General features: G+C 44.5%; 8 non-coding genes across 8 annotated transcripts; all 8 read right to left on the bottom strand.

Annotated features, from left to right (window-relative positions):
* Window positions 1–891: 891 nt before the first annotated feature.
* LOC141178475 (U2 spliceosomal RNA) lies at window positions 892–1,082 on the bottom strand. The gene has a single exon (XR_012254756.1). It is a non-coding gene; the product is annotated as a U2 spliceosomal RNA (small nuclear RNA).
* A 1,118-nt stretch (window positions 1,083–2,200) lies between these two features.
* LOC141176835 (U2 spliceosomal RNA) lies at window positions 2,201–2,391 on the bottom strand. Its single transcript, XR_012253486.1, has one exon. It is a non-coding gene; the product is annotated as a U2 spliceosomal RNA (small nuclear RNA).
* A 1,118-nt stretch (window positions 2,392–3,509) lies between these two features.
* On the bottom strand, window positions 3,510–3,700 carry LOC141176833 (U2 spliceosomal RNA). The gene has a single exon (XR_012253484.1). It is a non-coding gene; the product is annotated as a U2 spliceosomal RNA (small nuclear RNA).
* A 1,115-nt stretch (window positions 3,701–4,815) lies between these two features.
* LOC141176832 (U2 spliceosomal RNA) lies at window positions 4,816–5,006 on the bottom strand. Its single transcript, XR_012253483.1, has one exon. It is a non-coding gene; the product is annotated as a U2 spliceosomal RNA (small nuclear RNA).
* Window positions 5,007–6,124: 1,118 nt separating this feature from the next.
* On the bottom strand, window positions 6,125–6,315 carry LOC141176831 (U2 spliceosomal RNA). Its single transcript, XR_012253482.1, has one exon. It is a non-coding gene; the product is annotated as a U2 spliceosomal RNA (small nuclear RNA).
* Window positions 6,316–7,433: 1,118 nt separating this feature from the next.
* LOC141176830 (U2 spliceosomal RNA) lies at window positions 7,434–7,624 on the bottom strand. The gene has a single exon (XR_012253481.1). It is a non-coding gene; the product is annotated as a U2 spliceosomal RNA (small nuclear RNA).
* Window positions 7,625–8,739: 1,115 nt separating this feature from the next.
* LOC141176829 (U2 spliceosomal RNA) lies at window positions 8,740–8,930 on the bottom strand. Its single transcript, XR_012253480.1, has one exon. It is a non-coding gene; the product is annotated as a U2 spliceosomal RNA (small nuclear RNA).
* A 1,115-nt stretch (window positions 8,931–10,045) lies between these two features.
* On the bottom strand, window positions 10,046–10,235 carry LOC141177797 (U2 spliceosomal RNA). Its single transcript, XR_012254346.1, has one exon. It is a non-coding gene; the product is annotated as a U2 spliceosomal RNA (small nuclear RNA).
* Window positions 10,236–14,919: the final 4,684 nt, after the last annotated feature.

The following is a 14,919-nucleotide window of genomic DNA, read 5'->3' as shown; positions in this document are numbered from 1 at the left end:
CAACACCGTTGGAAGGGAGGAGAACCAATTAAGGCGGGGGGTGGGGTGGAACGAGCAGCTGTCTACCCTTAGCAGGAGGGCTCCTGATTACATACCTCTCCTGCTGCTGCTGCTGCTGGCTGTCCAGCAGCAGACTGAAGGTGGCTGCTGCTGTGCACAGGTATATAAAGGCTCAGAGCCTATTATGACACGCGCAGCCAGCGTTCCATTGCCACATTCCATCTACTGCAGGCAGGATACCTGGCTGGCTGAATGTCGCTGAGAAGCTCACAGAGACCGCCATAAGCAACAGTTTAACAGAATGCCACAGACTAATCAACCAAACTTTTTGGGTTGGGTTCTCTTTTATAGTCTGCAGGCATTAAATGAAAGAAGTCAGTGTTCCAGCAGAAGGAGACAACGTTTCAGAAAAGGCATTGTAGCAAACCAAAAAAGAAATTTTAAGCGCAGCAGAGTAACCAGCGCACATACCTGTTAGCTCAGGTGAGTTTAAAAGGCTGCTGTTGATAACAAGGGCATTTGCTAAATAGATGGTGTGTGTGCAACAATATACTGAAAGGTCAATTATATTGTGCAGCTTATCTCACCACCTGTAGTTATTTAGGTGAAAGCTCCAAAATGCTTGCCTAATATGTCTGTTTATCCAAAAGGAAGTAAAAAGGGAGAGCTAGAAAGATAGCATTGCATCACATTACATGGCAATGCAATGCACAGTTGCTGAAGTTGAACCAAAATGAGCTTGTAATCTGGCTTCTGCAACTTTGAACATGAAAAATCCAATGAGGAGAAGAAAAGCAAAGCCAAAGAGTCCATCCCAAAATCCGACAAACAAGCAAAATGAACAAAAAACATTGAATTCAATTCTTTCTGATTTTAGAAACTGCATTAAAGAAGGGGTGCACCGGTCCTGGAGATACTGCAATACCAGGTCAATGCGTGGAGTAGACAGAGCAAGCTCTTTTTCCATCTCCCTGTTCTAAAAATCCATTTAATATATGGTCCCCAGATAGGGGACGTATCAGATATTAAACTGATAAGAACAGATACTACACTTGATCTTAGCCAAAAGGCCGAGAAGCGATAACCAGAATTGGTTTCAAACTACGGAGCCACCCAAGGATCCTGAAAAGTCCATTTGTGGAGATGAGCTCCTGGACTCCCGTTAAGAAGACATGTTGTCAACCTCTAGATCCCTTACATGCCTGCACTTTTCGGCTTGCTGCTGCTGCAATCCACGCGTTTTCGATCTGCATAACTCCACCTCTTTAAACACAGCACCTTCACCCCCTGCTGTTCCCACCCGCCTCAACACCGTTGGAAGGGAGGAGAACCAATTAAGGCGGGGGGTGGGGTGGAACGAGCAGCTGTCTACCCTTAGCAGGAGGGCTCCTGATTACATACCTCTCCTGCTGCTGCTGCTGCTGCTGGCTGTCCAGCAGCAGACTGAAGGTGGCTGCTGCTGTGCACAGGTATATAAAGGCTCAGAGCCTATTATGACACGCGCAGCCAGCGTTCCATTGCCACATTCCATCTACTGCAGGCAGGATACCTGGCTGGCTGAATGTCGCTGAGAAGCTCACAGAGACCGCCATAAGCAACAGTTTAACAGAATGCCACAGACTAATCAACCAAACTTTTTGGGTTGGGTTCTCTTTTATAGTCTGCAGGCATTAAATGAAAGAAGTCAGTGTTCCAGCAGAAGGAGACAACGTTTCAGAAAAGGCATTGTAGCAAACCAAAAAAGAAATTTTAAGCGCAGCAGAGTAACCAGCGCACATACCTGTTAGCTCAGGTGAGTTTAAAAGGCTGCTGTTGATAACAAGGGCATTTGCTAAATAGATGGTGTGTGTGCAACAATATACTGAAAGGTCAATTATATTGTGCAGCTTATCTCACCACCTGTAGTTATTTAGGTGAAAGCTCCAAAATGCTTGCCTAATATGTCTGTTTATCCAAAAGGAAGTAAAAAGGGAGAGCTAGAAAGATAGCATTGCATCACATTACATGGCAATGCAATGCACAGTTGCTGAAGTTGAACCAAAATGAGCTTGTAATCTGGCTTCTGCAACTTTGAACATGAAAAATCCAATGAGGAGAAGAAAAGCAAAGCCAAAGAGTCCATCCCAAAATCCGACAAACAAGCAAAATGAACAAAAAACATTGAATTCAATTCTTTCTGATTTTAGAAACTGCATTAAAGAAGGGGTGCACCGGTCCTGGAGATACTGCAATACCAGGTCAATGCGTGGAGTGGACAGAGCAAGCTCTTTTTCCATCTCCCTGTTCTAAAAATCCATTTAATATATGGTCCCCAGATAGGGGACGTATCAGATATTAAACTGATAAGAACAGATACTACACTTGATCTTAGCCAAAAGGCCGAGAAGCGATAACCAGAATTGGTTTCAAACTACGGAGCCACCCAAGGATCCTGAAAAGTCCATTTGTGGAGATGAGCTCCTGGACTCCCGTTAAGAAGACATGTTGTCAACCTCTAGATCCCTTACATGCCTGCACTTTTCGGCTTGCTGCTGCTGCAATCCACGCGTTTTAGATCTGCATAACTCCACCTCTTTAAACACAGCACCTTCACCCCCTGCTGTTCCCACCCGCCTCAACACCGTTGGAAGGGAGGAGAACCAATTAAGGCGGGGGGTGGGGTGGAACGAGCAGCTGTCTACCCTTAGCAGGAGGGCTCCTGATTACATACCTCTCCTGCTGCTGCTGCTGCTGCTGGCTGTCCAGCAGCAGACTGAAGGTGGCTGCTGCTGTGCACAGGTATATAAAGGCTCAGAGCCTATTATGACACGCGCAGCCAGCGTTCCATTGCCACATTCCATCTACTGCAGGCAGGATACCTGGCTGGCTGAATGTCGCTGAGAAGCTCACAGAGACCGCCATAAGCAACAGTTTAACAGAATGCCACAGACTAATCAACCAAACTTTTTGGGTTGGGTTCTCTTTTATAGTCTGCAGGCATTAAATGAAAGAAGTCAGTGTTCCAGCAGAAGGAGACAACGTTTCAGAAAAGGCATTGTAGCAAACCAAAAAAGAAATTTTAAGCGCAGCAGAGTAACCAGCGCACATACCTGTTAGCTCAGGTGAGTTTAAAAGGCTGCTGTTGATAACAAGGGCATTTGCTAAATAGATGGTGTGTGTGCAACAATATACTGAAAGGTCAATTATATTGTGCAGCTTATCTCACCACCTGTAGTTATTTAGGTGAAAGCTCCAAAATGCTTGCCTAATATGTCTGTTTATCCAAAAGGAAGTAAAAAGGGAGAGCTAGAAAGATAGCATTGCATCACATTACATGGCAATGCAATGCACAGTTGCTGAAGTTGAACCAAAATGAGCTTGTAATCTGGCTTCTGCAACTTTGAACATGAAAAATCCAATGAGGAGAAGAAAAGCAAAGCCAAAGAGTCCATCCCAAAATCCGACAAACAAGCAAAATGAACAAAAAACATTGAATTCAATTCTTTCTGATTTTAGAAACTGCATTAAAGAAGGGGTGCACCGGTCCTGGAGATACTGCAATACCAGGTCAATGCGTGGAGTGGACAGAGCAAGCTCTTTTTCCATCTCCCTGTTCTAAAAATCCATTTAATATATGGTCCCCAGATAGGGGACGTATCAGATATTAAACTGATAAGAACAGATACTACACTTGATCTTAGCCAAAAGGCCGAGAAGCGATAACCAGAATTGGTTTCAAACTACGGAGCCACCCAAGGATCCTGAAAAGTCCATTTGTGGAGATGAGCTCCTGGACTCCCGTTAAGAAGACATGTTGTCAACCTCTAGATCCCTTACATGCCTGCACTTTTCGGCTTGCTGCTGCTGCAATCCACGCGTTTTAGATCTGCATAACTCCACCTCTTTAAACACAGCACCTTCACCCCCTGCTGTTCCCACCCGCCTCAACACCGTTGGAAGGGAGGAGAACCAATTAAGGCGGGGGGTGGGGTGGAACGAGCAGCTGTCTACCCTTAGCAGGAGGGCTCCTGATTACATACCTCTCCTGCTGCTGCTGCTGCTGGCTGTCCAGCAGCAGACTGAAGGTGGCTGCTGCTGTGCACAGGTATATAAAGGCTCAGAGCCTATTATGACACGCGCAGCCAGCGTTCCATTGCCACATTCCATCTACTGCAGGCAGGATACCTGGCTGGCTGAATGTCGCTGAGAAGCTCACAGAGACCGCCATAAGCAACAGTTTAACAGAATGCCACAGACTAATCAACCAAACTTTTTGGGTTGGGTTCTCTTTTATAGTCTGCAGGCATTAAATGAAAGAAGTCAGTGTTCCAGCAGAAGGAGACAACGTTTCAGAAAAGGCATTGTAGCAAACCAAAAAAGAAATTTTAAGCGCAGCAGAGTAACCAGCGCACATACCTGTTAGCTCAGGTGAGTTTAAAAGGCTGCTGTTGATAACAAGGGCATTTGCTAAATAGATGGTGTGTGTGCAACAATATACTGAAAGGTCAATTATATTGTGCAGCTTATCTCACCACCTGTAGTTATTTAGGTGAAAGCTCCAAAATGCTTGCCTAATATGTCTGTTTATCCAAAAGGAAGTAAAAAGGGAGAGCTAGAAAGATAGCATTGCATCACATTACATGGCAATGCAATGCACAGTTGCTGAAGTTGAACCAAAATGAGCTTGTAATCTGGCTTCTGCAACTTTGAACATGAAAAATCCAATGAGGAGAAGAAAAGCAAAGCCAAAGAGTCCATCCCAAAATCCGACAAACAAGCAAAATGAACAAAAAACATTGAATTCAATTCTTTCTGATTTTAGAAACTGCATTAAAGAAGGGGTGCACCGGTCCTGGAGATACTGCAATACCAGGTCAATGCGTGGAGTGGACAGAGCAAGCTCTTTTTCCATCTCCCTGTTCTAAAAATCCATTTAATATATGGTCCCCAGATAGGGGACGTATCAGATATTAAACTGATAAGAACAGATACTACACTTGATCTTAGCCAAAAGGCCGAGAAGCGATAACCAGAATTGGTTTCAAACTACGGAGCCACCCAAGGATCCTGAAAAGTCCATTTGTGGAGATGAGCTCCTGGACTCCCGTTAAGAAGACATGTTGTCAACCTCTAGATCCCTTACATGCCTGCACTTTTCGGCTTGCTGCTGCTGCAATCCACGCGTTTTAGATCTGCATAACTCCACCTCTTTAAACACAGCACCTTCACCCCCTGCTGTTCCCACCCGCCTCAACACCGTTGGAAGGGAGGAGAACCAATTAAGGCGGGGGGTGGGGTGGAACGAGCAGCTGTCTACCCTTAGCAGGAGGGCTCCTGATTACATACCTCTCCTGCTGCTGCTGCTGCTGCTGGCTGTCCAGCAGCAGACTGAAGGTGGCTGCTGCTGTGCACAGGTATATAAAGGCTCAGAGCCTATTATGACACGCGCAGCCAGCGTTCCATTGCCACATTCCATCTACTGCAGGCAGGATACCTGGCTGGCTGAATGTCGCTGAGAAGCTCACAGAGACCGCCATAAGCAACAGTTTAACAGAATGCCACAGACTAATCAACCAAACTTTTTGGGTTGGGTTCTCTTTTATAGTCTGCAGGCATTAAATGAAAGAAGTCAGTGTTCCAGCAGAAGGAGACAACGTTTCAGAAAAGGCATTGTAGCAAACCAAAAAAGAAATTTTAAGCGCAGCAGAGTAACCAGCGCACATACCTGTTAGCTCAGGTGAGTTTAAAAGGCTGCTGTTGATAACAAGGGCATTTGCTAAATAGATGGTGTGTGTGCAACAATATACTGAAAGGTCAATTATATTGTGCAGCTTATCTCACCACCTGTAGTTATTTAGGTGAAAGCTCCAAAATGCTTGCCTAATATGTCTGTTTATCCAAAAGGAAGTAAAAAGGGAGAGCTAGAAAGATAGCATTGCATCACATTACATGGCAATGCAATGCACAGTTGCTGAAGTTGAACCAAAATGAGCTTGTAATCTGGCTTCTGCAACTTTGAACATGAAAAATCCAATGAGGAGAAGAAAAGCAAAGCCAAAGAGTCCATCCCAAAATCCGACAAACAAGCAAAATGAACAAAAAACATTGAATTCAATTCTTTCTGATTTTAGAAACTGCATTAAAGAAGGGGTGCACCGGTCCTGGAGATACTGCAATACCAGGTCAATGCGTGGAGTGGACAGAGCAAGCTCTTTTTCCATCTCCCTGTTCTAAAAATCCATTTAATATATGGTCCCCAGATAGGGGACGTATCAGATATTAAACTGATAAGAACAGATACTACACTTGATCTTAGCCAAAAGGCCGAGAAGCGATAACCAGAATTGGTTTCAAACTACGGAGCCACCCAAGGATCCTGAAAAGTCCATTTGTGGAGATGAGCTCCTGGACTCCCGTTAAGAAGACATGTTGTCAACCTCTAGATCCCTTACATGCCTGCACTTTTCGGCTTGCTGCTGCTGCAATCCACGCGTTTTAGATCTGCATAACTCCACCTCTTTAAACACAGCACCTTCACCCCCTGCTGTTCCCACCCGCCTCAACACCGTTGGAAGGGAGGAGAACCAATTAAGGCGGGGGGTGGGGTGGAACGAGCAGCTGTCTACCCTTAGCAGGAGGGCTCCTGATTACATACCTCTCCTGCTGCTGCTGCTGCTGCTGGCTGTCCAGCAGCAGACTGAAGGTGGCTGCTGCTGTGCACAGGTATATAAAGGCTCAGAGCCTATTATGACACGCGCAGCCAGCGTTCCATTGCCACATTCCATCTACTGCAGGCAGGATACCTGGCTGGCTGAATGTCGCTGAGAAGCTCACAGAGACCGCCATAAGCAACAGTTTAACAGAATGCCACAGACTAATCAACCAAACTTTTTGGGTTGGGTTCTCTTTTATAGTCTGCAGGCATTAAATGAAAGAAGTCAGTGTTCCAGCAGAAGGAGACAACGTTTCAGAAAAGGCATTGTAGCAAACCAAAAAAGAAATTTTAAGCGCAGCAGAGTAACCAGCGCACATACCTGTTAGCTCAGGTGAGTTTAAAAGGCTGCTGTTGATAACAAGGGCATTTGCTAAATAGATGGTGTGTGTGCAACAATATACTGAAAGGTCAATTATATTGTGCAGCTTATCTCACCACCTGTAGTTATTTAGGTGAAAGCTCCAAAATGCTTGCCTAATATGTCTGTTTATCCAAAAGGAAGTAAAAAGGGAGAGCTAGAAAGATAGCATTGCATCACATTACATGGCAATGCAATGCACAGTTGCTGAAGTTGAACCAAAATGAGCTTGTAATCTGGCTTCTGCAACTTTGAACATGAAAAATCCAATGAGGAGAAGAAAAGCAAAGCCAAAGAGTCCATCCCAAAATCCGACAAACAAGCAAAATGAACAAAAAACATTGAATTCAATTCTTTCTGATTTTAGAAACTGCATTAAAGAAGGGGTGCACCGGTCCTGGAGATACTGCAATACCAGGTCAATGCGTGGAGTGGACAGAGCAAGCTCTTTTTCCATCTCCCTGTTCTAAAAATCCATTTAATATATGGTCCCCAGATAGGGGACGTATCAGATATTAAACTGATAAGAACAGATACTACACTTGATCTTAGCCAAAAGGCCGAGAAGCGATAACCAGAATTGGTTTCAAACTACGGAGCCACCCAAGGATCCTGAAAAGTCCATTTGTGGAGATGAGCTCCTGGACTCCCGTTAAGAAGACATGTTGTCAACCTCTAGATCCCTTACATGCCTGCACTTTTCGGCTTGCTGCTGCTGCAATCCACGCGTTTTAGATCTGCATAACTCCACCTCTTTAAACACAGCACCTTCACCCCCTGCTGTTCCCACCCGCCTCAACACCGTTGGAAGGGAGGAGAACCAATTAAGGCGGGGGGTGGGGTGGAACGAGCAGCTGTCTACCCTTAGCAGGAGGGCTCCTGATTACATACCTCTCCTGCTGCTGCTGCTGCTGCTGGCTGTCCAGCAGCAGACTGAAGGTGGCTGCTGCTGTGCACAGGTATATAAAGGCTCAGAGCCTATTATGACACGCGCAGCCAGCGTTCCATTGCCACATTCCATCTACTGCAGGCAGGATACCTGGCTGGCTGAATGTCGCTGAGAAGCTCACAGAGACCGCCATAAGCAACAGTTTAACAGAATGCCACAGACTAATCAACCAAACTTTTTGGGTTGGGTTCTCTTTTATAGTCTGCAGGCATTAAATGAAAGAAGTCAGTGTTCCAGCAGAAGGAGACGTTTCAGAAAAGGCATTGTAGCAAACCAAAAAAGAAATTTTAAGCGCAGCAGAGTAACCAGCGCACATACCTGTTAGCTCAGGTGAGTTTAAAAGGCTGCTGTTGATAACAAGGGCATTTGCTAAATAGATGGTGTGTGTGCAACAATATACTGAAAGGTCAATTATATTGTGCAGCTTATCTCACCACCTGTAGTTATTTAGGTGAAAGCTCCAAAATGCTTGCCTAATATGTCTGTTTATCCAAAAGGAAGTAAAAAGGGAGAGCTAGAAAGATAGCATTGCATCACATTACATGGCAATGCAATGCACAGTTGCTGAAGTTGAACCAAAATGAGCTTGTAATCTGGCTTCTGCAACTTTGAACATGAAAAATCCAATGAGGAGAAGAAAAGCAAAGCCAAAGAGTCCATCCCAAAATCCGACAAACAAGCAAAATGAACAAAAAACATTGAATTCAATTCTTTCTGATTTTAGAAACTGCATTAAAGAAGGGGTGCACCGGTCCTGGAGATACTGCAATACCAGGTCAATGCGTGGAGTGGACAGAGCAAGCTCTTTTTCCATCTCCCTGTTCTAAAAATCCATTTAATATATGGTCCCCAGATAGGGGACGTATCAGATATTAAACTGATAAGAACAGATACTACACTTGATCTTAGCCAAAAGGCCGAGAAGCGATAACCAGAATTGGTTTCAAACTACGGAGCCACCCAAGGATCCTGAAAAGTCCATTTGTGGAGATGAGCTCCTGGACTCCCGTTAAGAAGACATGTTGTCAACCTCTAGATCCCTTACATGCCTGCACTTTTCGGCTTGCTGCTGCTGCAATCCACGCGTTTTAGATCTGCATAACTCCACCTCTTTAAACACAGCACCTTCACCCCCTGCTGTTCCCACCCGCCTCAACACCGTTGGAAGGGAGGAGAACCAATTAAGGCGGGGGGTGGGGTGGAACGAGCAGCTGTCTACCCTTAGCAGGAGGGCTCCTGATTACATACCTCTCCTGCTGCTGCTGCTGCTGCTGGCTGTCCAGCAGCAGACTGAAGGTGGCTGCTGCTGTGCACAGGTATATAAAGGCTCAGAGCCTATTATGACACGCGCAGCCAGCGTTCCATTGCCACATTCCATCTACTGCAGGCAGGATACCTGGCTGGCTGAATGTCGCTGAGAAGCTCACAGAGACCGCCATAAGCAACAGTTTAACAGAATGCCACAGACTAATCAACCAAACTTTTTGGGTTGGGTTCTCTTTTATAGTCTGCAGGCATTAAATGAAAGAAGTCAGTGTTCCAGCAGAAGGAGACGTTTCAGAAAAGGCATTGTAGCAAACCAAAAAAGAAATTTTAAGCGCAGCAGAGTAACCAGCGCACATACCTGTTAGCTCAGGTGAGTTTAAAAGGCTGCTGTTGATAACAAGGGCATTTGCTAAATAGATGGTGTGTGTGCAACAATATACTGAAAGGTCAATTATATTGTGCAGCTTATCTCACCACCTGTAGTTATTTAGGTGAAAGCTCCAAAATGCTTGCCTAATATGTCTGTTTATCCAAAAGGAAGTAAAAAGGGAGAGCTAGAAAGATAGCATTGCATCACATTACATGGCAATGCAATGCACAGTTGCTGAAGTTGAACCAAAATGAGCTTGTAATCTGGCTTCTGCAACTTTGAACATGAAAAATCCAATGAGGAGAAGAAAAGCAAAGCCAAAGAGTCCATCCCAAAATCCGACAAACAAGCAAAATGAACAAAAAACATTGAATTCAATTCTTTCTGATTTTAGAAACTGCATTAAAGAAGGGGTGCACCGGTCCTGGAGATACTGCAATACCAGGTCAATGCGTGGAGTGGACAGAGCAAGCTCTTTTTCCATCTCCCTGTTCTAAAAATCCATTTAATATATGGTCCCCAGATAGGGGACGTATCAGATATTAAACTGATAAGAACAGATCAGGTTTCAACATAATTTATTAAGTGCGTAAAAGATGGTTTACAATCAAAAACAACAACACAAACAGTACATTATTAAAACACAGAATTCCACCCATAAAAACCCCATATACGATTGGCATCCCTTCTCCCAATACATTTGACATCCCTCAAGTAATAAATATACATCTGGCTAAAAGCAATTTTAAGACAATCCTTCACAGAAATAGCATCACGTTTAAAAAGTAAAATATTGCGTGCCTTCCAAAGGGCGTCTTTAAAACAGTTAATCATACACCAACATATACAATACTGTTGAGGGGTCGGACATTTAAAAAGGCCATATAAAACATATTCATGGTTAAAATCTCTTAAACCGCAAGTCCATTTTAAAAGAATCCCAACTTTGTGCCAAATTTCCTGTGCAAATGGGCAATTCCACATAAGGTGCAAGGTGGTTTCGTCATTAACACATGAGTCTCTGGGGCATTTGGCTCTGGCCACCAGGCCTCTCCTGTGTTGAAATTCTCTGGTGGGGAGGCACTGGTGGACCACCATCCATGCGATGTCCTTATGTCCATTTGCTAAGAATTTCCCGAAGACATTCTTCCAAACTTGCTTCGATCTCTCTTCTGAGAAATTTACTATGGGGGTCACATCTTCATTCCTCCTCAGAAAAGATAAAAGCTTCTTGCGGTCTTTAAAAATGTCCATATTAAAATCACCAAGGCTATAAAATCGAACAGTCTTTTCTAAGATTGCTTGGTGTTTGGGGGGGCATAGTAAAACAGGGGAATTCAACGACAACTTAAACCATCTTTTAAAAATCATCCCACAAGTATATTTTAAAAAATAACTTAGCGCACTATTACCATTAAAATGTTTGAAACAAAAGCAGAAATAATTTAAATACAAATAAATATGTAAGTCGGGGACATCCCTTCCGCCGTTCATTTTATTCTTCCTCATTATTTCTCGCCTTAATTTTTCCATTTTGGAGTTCCATAAAAACATAAAGATCATCCTAGTCATTTTTTTAATTAAAACATCAGAGGGGGGGTACACCATAGCTATATACAGTATGAGGGGTAACAACACTGATTTTATAATTAAAATTTTCCCCTCCATTGTTAGGGACCTCAAACCCCAAAATGATATTTTCTTTGACATTTTTTCTATGACATTCTCCCAGCTTTGAGTTCCCACATTCTCCTCGTTAAAAACAACTCCAAGAATTTTTACATTGTCTCGTTTTATAGTGAGCTGCGGGAGTTGGGCGGTGTCCCAGGATCCCAAAGTCAGACATTCAGATTTATTTAAATTAAGTTTAAACCCGGATGCCTGGGAAAAAAATTCAATGCGCAACACCGCCCTCCGGAGGGAAGCAGGGTCCACGCACACAACTGTCACGTCATCCATGTAGCCAAAGACTCTCACATCACTGCCACCTCCGCCTGGAACAGGAACCCCTCTAATCACTTTGTCTTTCCTTATTGCGCTCAGCAGGGGCTCCATGGCGCAGATGAACAGGATGGGCGACAAGGGGCATCCCTGCTTCACTCCGGACTCAAGGGGAACTCCATCTGTTAAAAAGCCATTAAGAGAAATTTGACTAAAACAATTTTTATATAAAATCTTAATACAATTTAAAAGCATATTAGGGATACCCATTCTTTTTAAAACTCTAAAAAGAAATCTATGAGAGACTCTATCGAAAGCTTTTTCAAAATCTAGGGCTAAAAGAGCTACATTTTGACCCCGGTCTCTGGAATACCAAATTACATCCCTTAATACGTTTAAAACCTCTGAAATACTTCTGCCTGGTACACTACAAACCTGCTCAGGCTGGATTAGTTTGGCAATGACACTCCTGAGCCGGTCAGCAACCACCTTAGCAAGTACCTTGTAATCAACATTTAGGAGAGTTATGGGTCTCCAATTCGCTAGAGTACTGCGGTCACCTTTTTTATATATCAAAGACACCACTCCTCTCCTCCACGAAAATGGCAACTGTTCAGAAATAAAAACTTCTTTAAAAAGCATAAAAAGGTCCTCTTTTAAAATGTCCCAAAAAGTAAGGTAAAATTCTACAGGTAGTCCGTCACACCCAGGTGCTTTACCCTTAGAGAAACTTTTAAAAACATAAAATAATTCCTCTAAAACAATATCGCGTTCTAAAAACTCCTGGTCTGTAAAATTTAACTTAAAATCGAGATCATTAAGAGCATCAGATAAAAAGGACTCATCTATACACTTTTTACTAAAAAGATGCTTATAAAAGTTAAAAGTAGCATTCAACATTCCCTGCATAGATGTTTCACCCTCTAGATTTGTGATCACTTCTCTTTTATCCATGACTTTTTTGAAGAAGAAGCGAGAGCACTTCTCCCCCTCCTCCAAGTGCTGCACTCTAGAGTTAAAAATAATCTCTTTCCCCTTTGTGTCTATGCAGTTCTGAATTTCAGTTTTTAGGCTAGCAATATCATCTCCCACCTCCACCCCTAGCTCTTTGAATTTAAAAAGTGTTTGTAGTTTGGTGTTAAGATCACTAAAACATCTTTTTTTCTCTCTAGCTTTACGTCTCCCTGCTTTTATAAAAAACATTCTGACTTTTTTTTTCAAATTTTCCAACCAGGTTACCATAGGGGCATCAGAAGGTTTTTGTCGCCGCCAGGCTTGATAGGCTTTACCAAAGTCTTGTCGAATCAGAGGGTCCTCCAGCAGGTAAGTACTTAGACGCCAGAGGCCCCTGTTGACCCTCTGTTCATCCCGGTATTCTAGATGCACCTCCAAGCCCTTATGGTCAGAAAATATATTTGATGTTAAAACACATTTTACAGGGTTAAAATCATCTGATAGGAAAATAAAATCGATCCTGGAGGACACCCCTCTTCCGGACCACGTGTAACCAGGGTCCGTCGGCAGGAGTGACCTCCACGCATCGCATAATTTAAAATCAGTTATAAAATCTTTCAATAGATGACATGACTTATCCAATTTGCGTAAAGGGTCACCCCCTGCTCGTTGTTCACTAGCACAAAGACAATTAAAATCACCCCCTACGACCAGGGGAGATGACCCAGTACAGTACAATGGCAATATCCCAAATAAATTAATTCTCTCTTGCTTATCAGGGGGAGCATAAATATTCATTACACGTAGGGTAAAACCATTAAATTTAAAATGCACTAAAACCACTCTGCCTGGTACTATTTCTGTGACAGCATTTATAGTAATATTTCTCCCACGACAGAGGAAGCCCACCCCCGCTGACTTGTTGTCATTGGAGCCAGACCAGATGGAGGGCCCCAGTCTCCAATCTGTCTTGATATCATTATAATTTAGTGCATGTTGTATCCCGCATTCCTGTAATAAACATATGTCAAAGTCAGTGGTTTCTAAATACTTGAATAGAGCAGCCCTACGAACTGGGCTCTTTAATGACCTCACATTCAGTGAGACAAGTCTTATTGTGGGCATTCATAGGTCAGGGTGGTGGATCTTCCATGAGGACACCTGACTCAAAGCCCTGTATATCAAATTGCTCCAGGACATCCGGGCTAGAAGACCCAAACGACTCGATATTCTGTGAGCCGGCGGTTGCCCCCTCGTAGGTCACGGTTCCCAGCCACATTCCAGGAGACGCTGGGGATTCGACATTCCGTCTCTTTTTCGGGGCAGACTCCACTAGGTCACTGGTGCAGTCCTCCTCTTCCTCCACCTCCTCCAGGGGGGGAGACTGGTCCATCAGGACAAGATCAGCAACACAGATTTCCTGATGTTCGCCACCTAGAAGCAAAGCCCCCTCATGTGGCTGGCTAATCGCCCTGGAAGATCCTGAGGCCATCGCTGCGTGGTCCCCTGTAGCCAACCGCACAGGGGCACCACCCTCCAGCCCAACAGGATCGGTATCGGGAACCATCGATACGGAGGATACCCTCCCAGAAGGAGGACCCCCCCGCTCCGGTCCATGCGAGGTCCGCCCATCGTTAAGGGACTTCGATGCAGGGGCCGCCCCAGAGGGGCCTCCGGCTCCCTGCTCCATCCCAGCCTTCTCGCCCTTCGAACCGCCCTCCGACGCCGGCCTGCCAGTGAAGACCGGTGGGCGCATCGGCTCAGCTTCAGAAGATGCAGCTTCTGCGTAGGTCCTGGTCCTGGTCCTGTTGGGGCATCCTCGGAACATGTGCCCCGCCTCACCGCAGAGATTACATTTCCTCCCAGCGGGACAGTCCTTCATTAAATGTCCGTAACAGCTGCAATTATTGCAGCGGTCTACTTTCCTGCCCGTGCAGGACGTTTGGGTATGACCCATTTGTCCACAGTTCCTGCAACATACTGGCATTCCAGGATAAAATAAGTAGCCTCTGCTCTTACCGATTACGAAGGTTGAGGGAGGGTGTAGCATTCCTCCCACTCCACTAAGGTCCCTCTTTAGACGGGCCATATACCTTCTCTTGCCGCACCAGAAGCCTACCGCGTTCTTCACAGTACCCAGGTATCTCAGATCATCACAATAGCGGGTAAGGTAGGTCGAGATGTCTGCAGCTTCCACAAAGGGGTTCGGGAAATGCACCACGATGGGGATCTCGTCATAAGCATACAAGAGACAAAAGGTTAGTCCATCCAACTCATCTAAGTAGTTTTTCTCGTTTACCTTTTGTACGAGTTGCTGACAGCATCCCTGGCTCTTGAAGGTGATGGTGTATGTCCCCTTGTACTCGTTGTCCTGGAAGCAGAATATG

The sequence above is a fragment of the Phyllobates terribilis genome, unplaced genomic scaffold (genome assembly GCF_046119375.1).
Source record: "Phyllobates terribilis strain yellow unplaced genomic scaffold, ASM4611937v1 Scaffold_27__1_contigs__length_16484149, whole genome shotgun sequence".
In the NCBI taxonomy this organism is placed as follows: domain Eukaryota; kingdom Metazoa; phylum Chordata; class Amphibia; order Anura; family Dendrobatidae; genus Phyllobates; species Phyllobates terribilis.
Note: the sequence above shows the minus strand (reverse complement) of the source record. Positions and strands in the feature narration are given on the sequence as shown.